Source organism: Peromyscus eremicus, unplaced genomic scaffold, assembly GCF_949786415.1.
Source record: "Peromyscus eremicus unplaced genomic scaffold, PerEre_H2_v1 PerEre#2#unplaced_535, whole genome shotgun sequence".
Classification (NCBI taxonomy): domain Eukaryota; kingdom Metazoa; phylum Chordata; class Mammalia; order Rodentia; family Cricetidae; genus Peromyscus; species Peromyscus eremicus.
The window spans coordinates 133783-143605 of NW_026734771.1; the positions used below are offsets into that span (position 1 = coordinate 133783).

At 37.5% G+C, this 9823-nt stretch overlaps 1 long non-coding RNA gene across 1 annotated transcript; it reads right to left on the reverse strand.

Annotated features, from left to right (window-relative positions):
- Positions 1-2913: 2913 nt before the first annotated feature.
- Positions 2914-7730, reverse strand: LOC131901857 (uncharacterized). Its single transcript, XR_009376918.1, has 3 exons — positions 7106-7730; positions 3455-3543; positions 2914-2966 (listed from the first exon to the last, which is right to left on the reverse strand). It is a non-coding gene; the product is annotated as an uncharacterized LOC131901857 (long non-coding RNA).
- Between the last annotated feature and the right edge of the window lie 2093 nt (positions 7731-9823).

A 9823-nucleotide genomic window follows, 5' to 3' on the forward strand; every position in this document is an offset into this window, starting at 1 on the left:
TAAGCTTTGGGATCACTAACTAGAATTATTGTTTTGACTGGAACAACCTCCAAACAGGAAATCTTTTTTAAACGACTTAAGACCATTGGCTATGTTTATTCATCTGTCTTAAAAGTATAATCATGATCCAGACTCTGCATAACACACACACACACACACACACACACACACACACAAACACACACACACACACACACACACACACACACACACACACCCTACCCTCAAGAGATTCACATTCTAAGAAAAGGATAAATATAGGACTGCACCCAGCATAATCTTTGGCGGTTGTTGGACAACGTTCATAGTCTGACTTGAAAGGCACAGAAGGACAGCAGAAACTTAACCTGACTCCACATGTAAACAGCAGCGTTGAGTATTACCAGGTGCCTGGGAAACACAGTTTTATTAAAAGAGAGAGAGATAGACCAATAAATGGTTTTAGAAAGAACTGAGTATTCTAAAAGTCATCCTAAGAACAGGGTGATATGTAGATTGGACTTTCTAGTTCTCATAGAAAGAGTTGTATAACTATCTAAAATAAACTTAATAATATTAAAGATATGTTATTTTATTTATCAAATTCTGTTAGATGATATAGCTAAGTTTGACATATTCTATAGAACAAGTCATGGCAACAGTGTGTTTCATTGTAAATTCCTTACAGCTGTATAGTTTGTAAAATGCAGAGTTTTTAAAAGATCCATAAGGATAAATAAATACAATCCAGGAAACTGTCTACAAAGTACAAATGATACAGCCATTACAAGAGTGAATGAAACCCAATTTAAACTGTTAGGCATGTGCAAGGCGCTGGGGTAAGTGCTGGTACTGGAAAATCAAATCTCCTTATCAAGACTGTATCCCACTAGAGTGGCTGGCACTAGAAGATTACAACTTCAGGGTCATCATAGAATACCATAGATACAACCTCAAAGCAAACACAAAGCCAGGCAGGCAGAGCATTGCCACAGTATGTGTGACACAGGGACCCCTGCCAGTCCAGCAAGGCTCAGGACTTTCTCTATAGCTGGTGCTTCTTCCTCTACTTCCCAACTGCTAGGATTTTGTACTCATAGTTAATCAATTAGTCATGGTTTTCAGATACATTTACATTACCTGTTTTCCTAAATAATATTCATTATTCTGTTATTACACTTTAAAAACACACAGAACGACAAATGAGTCATACTTCCTCCAGGGAGGTTCCTATCACAATGCCTCTCTGAAAATCAAATATGAAGTCTCTTAAAATCCTGAGAATAAGATGAGGAAGTATAAAATATAATTTATAAAGTATAATCATTAAAGCAAAAGGCATGTATGTCCTCTGTCATGAAGTTTTCTGTAATTTTAGAGTCTCTATGAGTATGTTGGATTATTTTTCTCAAATCAACTACTGCTTATTTTCAAATTCAAGTAAAACAGCAACATCAACTTTTGGTGTAGCTGAAACAATAATGTTATCAGTGTTTTTAAGTTCTTTGCTAAATCTGCTTTTGCAAGTAATTTATCTGGTTTATAATAGAAACCGTTGAATCAATATATGTGAATCTATACATGTCGAAATAAATAGGGAATTGACATAATAATTTTAACAAATGTAGAAAAAATGAGCAAGATGCCGCCTCACTGAGCAGTAACATGGACCATGCTTCTGCTGTTGTGGCAACTTGAGGAGAGCACTGTTCTGTTATGCCATGCCCACTACATCACGTGAAAGGGCCAGCAAAATTAAATCGTGGGAAATTCTTCAAATATCCTAATAGCACTCCTCAAATGAGCACAGGACCTGAAAGTAAGAATAACAGAGAGGTGAGGACCGATGTGAGAAACGCATGGACAGAATGGAGTTATGTGCTACATCTGGATTGGGTTTAAAAATACAAGTTATTGTCATGCTCTTACCGTTGAAGTTTGTACTTAGACACATTTATTGTTCCAATTGCATTTTATTTCTATATTGTATTATTGATATAATATAGAGATGTAATATGTTAGTGTTAGGGATAAAAAGTTTATGAAATTCTCACTTAACAAATTTATACAAGCCTAAAGTGTTTCAAAAGTGAAAAAGGTAATCTTTAAATTGTCACTTTGGCTAGACTAATTCCAATATGACACACAGGCATGAACTCTGACACTGTTTGGCATGTAGTTGTTCTTTGTGAAATCCCAACATTACCAAGGGCCGGAAAGATGAAACAGTTTTCTGTGTGATCTGTTTGTGCTGAAGCACAAGGATTTGCTCTCTTTAGTTTGCACTATAGTCTTTTCTTCTGCTCCCTTTTGGCTCTTTATTTTTTCCTTTCTGATTTTCAATGATGATCTGTATGTGATGTGACCAGGCAACATTATGTTCAACCCCATGTGGCTCCAGAAATGCAGAAGCTAACCACATTCTCCCCGAACCCCACATCCCCTCATCATTGCTAATGTATCTGCTTCTAAGATGATTCTCATTGTTTTGCTCTGAAGCCATAACTGGATTTAATATCATCAGTCCTCTCTGGATTGTTCAGGGCATTTTTCTGCTCCCACTGTCTCTCCCTTTGCTCTGCTTTATGTCCAGCAGGGAGAAGAAGCTATGAATGGTGAGCATGAACGTTACACTCTGTAAGTATGTGAAAGTGTTCTTGTGTGTGTGCACTTGCATGCAGGTGTACATGCTTGTCTATGTTCTGGCATAGATGCAAGCATTCAATATCAGTATCTTCCTTGGTCACTCTCCACTTTATTTTTTGAGATACCGTCTCTGAACCCAAGTTTACTGATTCATCTAAATGGGCTCGGCAGTTAGCTCCTGGGATCCACCTGTCTCCATCTCGGAAGTTCTGGGCTTGCAGATATGACGCCATCACACCCAGACTTTATATGGGAGCTAGGGGTCTAAACTCAGATCTTTTACTGACAGTGCCATCTTCTCAAAATGCCTTCTTTGATATTCCTCTTGCTAAACCCAAGCCCTGCAACAACAACACACTCATTTCAGCACATTATTCTAAGCAGTATAGCAGCACTTTAGTCTGCCACATTTTCTTTATGGCTCAGCCCAGCACTCTGTTCTCGAATGCTGAGGAACTGTAGAGGATCACAGGCTGTCTTTCTCAGCATTGACTCCCCCAGGGGTCCTTTTTGCCACAAACAGAGTTATTTGGGGGGTAAGTTGAATTTTATCTTCATGAGTGATTTTAAAGCATAGGTACTTATCTATCTAAAAACATCCAAAATCCCAGCCTGTCTTTAACCATCCAAAGGTCTGGATCATCTGATGGGTCTCATAATCTCACTAGCTACCTCTTCGGATTGGTAGGTGCTATTCCCACAGAACCTTCTAACCTGAAGTCTGTGCTTGTGAAGCATGCCTCATATGTCCTTTAATATGTAAAGGTCACTAAATAGGTCAAGTGCAGTTACTTAAGATGAGAGCAGAAAAAAGCTCAGCAACTATTACCTCTAAGTCTGGGGTTCTCTGTAGCCACACCCAAGATTATTTCCTTCTCTGAAGCTATTGAAGGAATTCTGCCAATCACTTTCTGTTGCCTGCAGAAAGACAGGAGCAGCAGGATGAGTTCTTCAGGTCCCCATGAGATCTCATTCTTTCAGGAAATGCCATTATTCTCATTATAGATGGAGTTCCAAGCCCATGCACATCAGTTCTCAAGCCATAGAGACATTGCCCTGATTTTCACATGAAAGAGTGTTCCTAATCATCTTTGACATGCACCTCGAAATCTTGGTGAATTTGAATAGTTTCAGTCTCTGGAAGCTTATTTTTTATTTAAGTAACTTATTTGCTAATGCTAGATTTATTGGGTGTCTTACAATGTGAACTGTTATCTGGATGGATTTTGTCCTTCCCCTTGGCTCCACATAACAAGTTAAAGCCCTATTCCAAGATGGCATGGGATCCCTGCCTAGATGCCTTTTTTTTTGAGCATATAGTCACTAATTACGTTTGCCCTTACCTAAAATATAAGTAATATCTTTCCACTAACTTTTAATCTTTTTCTACAATATTCTCCTTACAAAAGAAAGAAAGCCCTCAGCATACCTACATGTGATGTGAGCAGAGATCTACTTTGAGACATAAATTACACCTCATACTCAGAAACATATAAGAGACCCTTCTTCCTGCATTTTTCAGTTGCTCAGGTTAATTTATTTCCAAACTTTTTGGCACCTATCTGCTGAGGTACACAGCAAACAGATTTATAGTGAGACCCAAATTAAATATTGATGCAAAATCTCCCAGCCTCAAATTTCATTTGGTTCAGTCACTCTAAAACTTAACAAAATTTTGGTATATACTTCATATTTAACTTATTTCAAGGCATAGTGTTGATTTTAGCACTGAACTTTCAGATCCAAATTATAAAAGAGGTTTTTGACAACATAAATGAAAAATGAACTGAACTTAAAACGTCTACAAAACTCACATGTACATACTTTACACAGCAAAGAAATTGCTTGAGATCTTTTGCTTCAATATTTTATGTAGGCATTTCTAAAACTTTATATTCTTGGGTTTGCATCACCTCATCTCAATGTACAGTCTACCTAGTAGATGTTTTCCCTAAGTCCAGACACACCACAGCTGAAAACTGTGCCCATGTGCATGTATTTATACAGTACCACTCACAGTCTGGAAGCATTTCCAGATTGATTTTTCCCATAATGCTCTTACTCCCTCCTATTCTGTGAAGGGCATAAAAGAGGTGAGCTCTCACACTGATCTGCTTTCTTGGTTCTCTATTTGGGTGATCTCTAAGTTCTAAGAGAAATCAAGAGAAATATTTTAAGCACTAAGCTGATCCTATGGTAGTATTTTGCTCTAGGTAGACAATAAGAGAGATGGAGATGAGAGAGAGAGAGAGAGAGAGAGAGAGAGAGAGAGAGAGAGAGAGAGAGAGAATATGAATATGAATATGAACATGAATGATAATACAAAGGAGCAATAACAAACTTGCAGTACCTAACTCCCCAAACCCCCAAACCATCATCAGTACATTAGGACCTGGTGTAACTCACTCGAGTTAATAGGAACAGTAATACCTTCAAACAACTGCATTCAGTTCTGTATTACAGACTCTCATGACGTGAAGCTTTCCGGTGTCATAACATCTGCATGCCTTTTCTTCGAGCTCCTCTTACATTTTCTTTCCTCTGTAACTCCAACAAGAGCCAAGACAACCTGAAATGTGCCTTCTGGTGCCACAAACAAGTTTTCATTGAAAATCCAAAGTTGCACCGTTGCCTAATTAGTATGTCTATTGCTTGTGCTGGCTCCAGCTTCTACAAATCATGTCAAAGCTGGCATGTATTAGGCTCCACACAGGATAAACTTAGGAGGAAAACTCATGAGCTCTGATGGATCAAGTAGCACACCAGTACATCATGAATTCTAGTGCCATACTTTTATTCTGGAAGATGGCTTACCATTTGCTATCAGTACCTCTCTTCTTTTCTAGAAACTTCGGATTTTTTACAAAATTTCTCACAGAGTGAGATGAGTGCAGTGAGGAGGAGCTGTGTTACAATTTCTTCCCTTTGCTAACCTAATAGAATATTCATAACCAGGAACATGACTGTCAGTTGAAATTCTTCTCAATCATGTAAAGGTTTAAGGTACAATTGAACAGGAGCTCTCTGCTAAAAACACAGAGGATTTTTTCAGGAATAAAACACAAATGAGTCTCCATGGGCCAATTCCTCCTCCTTTTGCTTTTGCAATGGTTTAAATTGGTAGAAATAGCAAAAAATAATTGCTGTATATTTACCAATACTTAGAATGTTCTTAATGTTCCTAAATGCATTGTTTTAAATAACCCACAAAGAATGCTGACTTAGCTTCTATGAGTTCCAGATACAGTATACCTAAAAAATGAGTAAGAGGGACAATGGTATTTGATGTTCTGAAACATAAGTTCAAAGGTATTATTGTGACAAAACATATTACAGGATCAAACACAATCACTTGGTGGCATGTACTGTGGTGAATTAGAACATGTGCAAGCCAATGAGAGGCATTCCAAGGTGGAATGCATCCATTCCTAAACAACATAAACAAAGAGTTCTGCTGTTTAGAATATCCACATTTACTTCTAAAAACTAAGGACAGGCACTTCACTTCATGCTCCATCTTCCTATGTACTGAGCAGCTTAGATTTCATTATTGCAGAAAATCTACTTAAAACCGTTCATCTTCTGTAACCAGGCAAGGCTTCCAGTGGAAAGACTGGGATGCCAACACAGCCACAAAACTTTTGAGGTACAATTTGTTCTGCCTGCAAGATGTGCTGGAGTAAAAGTGGCACAGAACTTGTGGGAGTGGCCAACCAATGACTGCTCCAACTTTGACCCACTCCCCTAGAGGGAGCCCATGACTGACAATGCCTGGATGACCAGGAACCAGATGCTGAATAGCCCAGAGACCTAAGATTGAACCAATCAGGACAGGCAAGAAAAAAAAAGTTAATGAAATGATTCCTAATGATATTCTGCTATACTCATAGACCAGAGACTAGCATAATCGTCATCAGAGTGGTTTCATCTAACAACTAATAGGAGCAGATACAGAGACATAGAGCCAAACATTAAGCAAAGCTTCAGAAGAGGGGGAGGAAGGATTATAAAAGCCAGAGAGGTCAAGGACACCACAAGAACATAGCCCACAGAATCAATTAACCAAGGCTCATAGGGGCTCAGAGAAACTGAAGCAACAATCAGGGAGCCTGTGTGGGTCTGACCTAAGCCCTCTGCCTATGTCTTACCGTTGTGTAGCTTAGTGTTCTTGTGAGACTCCTAACAGTGGGAGCTGGAGCTGTCTCTGATTCTTTCATCTGCTTTTGGGACCCTTTTCCTCCTGCAGTGCTCTCTTGTCCAGCTTTGATATGAGTGTTCGTACCTAGTCTTACTGAAAACTGTTATGCCATGTTCAGTTGATATCCCTGGGAAGCCTGCTCTTTTCTGAAGGGAAACGGAGTAGGAGTGGATCTGGAGGGAAAAAACTGCATTCTGATGTAATATATGAGAGAAGAATTATTAATTAATTAAAAAATAAATAAAAGATTTAAAAGTCTGTTCCATCCTGATCCTGTCTCACCATTATCATTCTTTTCAAACCAACACAACCTTCTCCCCAGAGACTTCAATGACCCTTGAACTCTGTCTCCTTCTCTTCTTTGTGTAGCGGAAAGCATAATCTAACAAAGCAAGTTCTATGATGTCATCTCTGAGTCAAGTTCTAGTTACTACTTATTCTAACCAGCACTAAACCTACACCCCTCCCCTCTATTGTCATTGAGATAGCTGACCTAACCTGATTTCCTTACTGTACTAAACACATACAGTTCATGCCAGACATGCAAGCCTTCTCTCATGCTTCAAGGATGAGCTAATGATCTTTTCTCAAGGTTTACGTGAAAAGTTCCTTTCTCCATTTTGAAGGGTGGTCCCCCTTGTCACTTGTTTGTAGCAGACATATCAACTGGCTCAAATAATTTCTATGATTACAACCACCAAAGCATTTATTTTAATCACTTGACTTTTTTCTTTCTTTGTAACATAATTGGCACATATTTCCTATGTCAGTTGCTTCTTGCCTGTCTCTTCTTGCTTCTCATACTAGACACCCATGGCTCAGCTGTATTATCTAACTTGCCGCTTGCTTCATTTGCAACATCTAAATATTTTTCACCATCAGCTTACTCAACTTTGTGGAATGAGTCCTTAAGTAAATAAAAGACCCAAATCTTATGGATTTGTTTTTGGAATCAACATGTTTTCAAAGGGGAAAAAATTCAGTAAATGTAATGCTATAGATTTCTTACTATTAGCACTTTACATGGTGCTAATATTACAGTTAATAATAATATGAATTTATGTTATTCTATACAGGATCCATTATGTTTTCTACAAATACTATTTTCTGTACCATTGTGGAAGCTCCTAGGAACTGACAATATTTCTTTTTGTATAGAGAATTAGAGCAGAATTCTGTAAAACTTGGGGAATATTAACATAGGCAACCTAGATAAAACATAGGTAATATAAAATCCCTGGCCTTGTTTTTTTTGGTTTGTTGTTGTTGTTGTTTTGGCCTTGTATTCTGATAGTAATGGAAGCAGGAAAAGGAGCTAAAAGAAAGCTAACAAAAGTTATTGCTCTCATGATTCATTTCAAAATATCTGACAGAACTATTTGACTAATAAAAAATAAAATATGACAAAGAAAAATATTAAAGTTTTAAAGTACACCTGTTTTTTAATTATATACTCAAGAAAAACACCTTCTTTTCACAAATAACATAAGTATATTATTAAACTTTCATCCCATCAGTATTATGCAGATGATCAAATAGTCTTTCTAATTATGATAATAAAATGGCTAAAAAATTGCTTGATTTGTGAGTCTTTAATGCCATGCATAAATCTTCAATATATCCATGACGAGTGATCACAATCTTCTGTGGGATGTCTTTCTGTATGCTGTGAATATGTTTTGCTCTTATTGGTTGATAAATAAAGCTGTTTGGCCAATGGCAAGGCAGAATAAGGTTAGGTGGTACATTCAAACAGAAGATGGAGATGAAGAAGGGTGGAGTCAGAACAGACACTGCGAGCCCTGCCAGGAGAAGCAGGATGTGAGAGAACAGGTAATGCTAAGAAGCCACATGGCAAAACATAGCTTAATAGAAATGGGTTGAGCTTAGTTGTAAGAGCTAGTTAATAATGAGCTTGAGCCATAGGCCATACAGTTTGTAATTAATACAAGCCTCTGTGTGTTTACTTAGGATCGAGTGTTTGCAGGACCAGGCAGGACACAGGAAAACTTCCCCCTACAACAATCCATAACACCTTTACCTCATAAAGCAAGGGTCTGCTGAGCTGGTACAATTATCACTGCATTTTCAGAAATAATACATGAGAAAAGTGCCTTAAAATTAATGGCATTGAATAAAGTAGAATAATTATATTAAAGTATACTTAGTATTTTTGAACATAAAAATATGCCATTAAAAACTCTGGGAAATGCATAGAATAATTTAGATATCCTGAAATCCCAGATTTAAAATGATAAGACTTAATATTTTATCAAATTTTGAGATTACTAATTGATGCAAATATTAGATCTATGTTGGTAGGACCAAAAATTTCAATGTCAAAGTTCTCTCTCAGACTCTTTGTCCGTCTTAGCCTTAAACATCATAATTCCTAAGGAAAATAGAACATTCCAAATACAATTATGTTTTCAGCATTATACCTATGGCTTTTCTTTTTTATAAATACCTTTGAAATACCCTGGGAGCCCTCACAGCATCCACAACTAAGTTTCATTTCTCTTCCTCTGGCCCCTACCCTCATCTTCAGTTCTCTTTTCTCACATTAAGAAGAAAAGGATAAGATGACAAATGGTCATTAAAGAAAAACTCAGCGGTAGAAAATTTCTTAAGGAATTATGTGTTCATATTTCTAAAGTTAAGCTGTCTTGAAGCTAGAAGGATGGAAATGCTACATGGAAAGTTAGGAAGGAACATCCTATTGATGGTAAGAATAAAACAAGAGAAGGACTGTAGAACCTTGATCTTCCGTAAAGAAGAGACTCATTCGTTCCACTAAAATGAGGTCATTCTTCAACAATACCTGTCTTTGGTCTGAAGGCTAAGCCAGCCAGGACAATGAAGTGCATGCAACTCAGGAAATAGATGTCTGGCTGTTAATAAGAATACACTTTGAGATAAAATGCAGTGCTGGTAGTTTAGCAAGGCAAAATATGCCCTATCTTCTCCCACAAGATTTTATTTCTTTTCCTTACTTAAAGT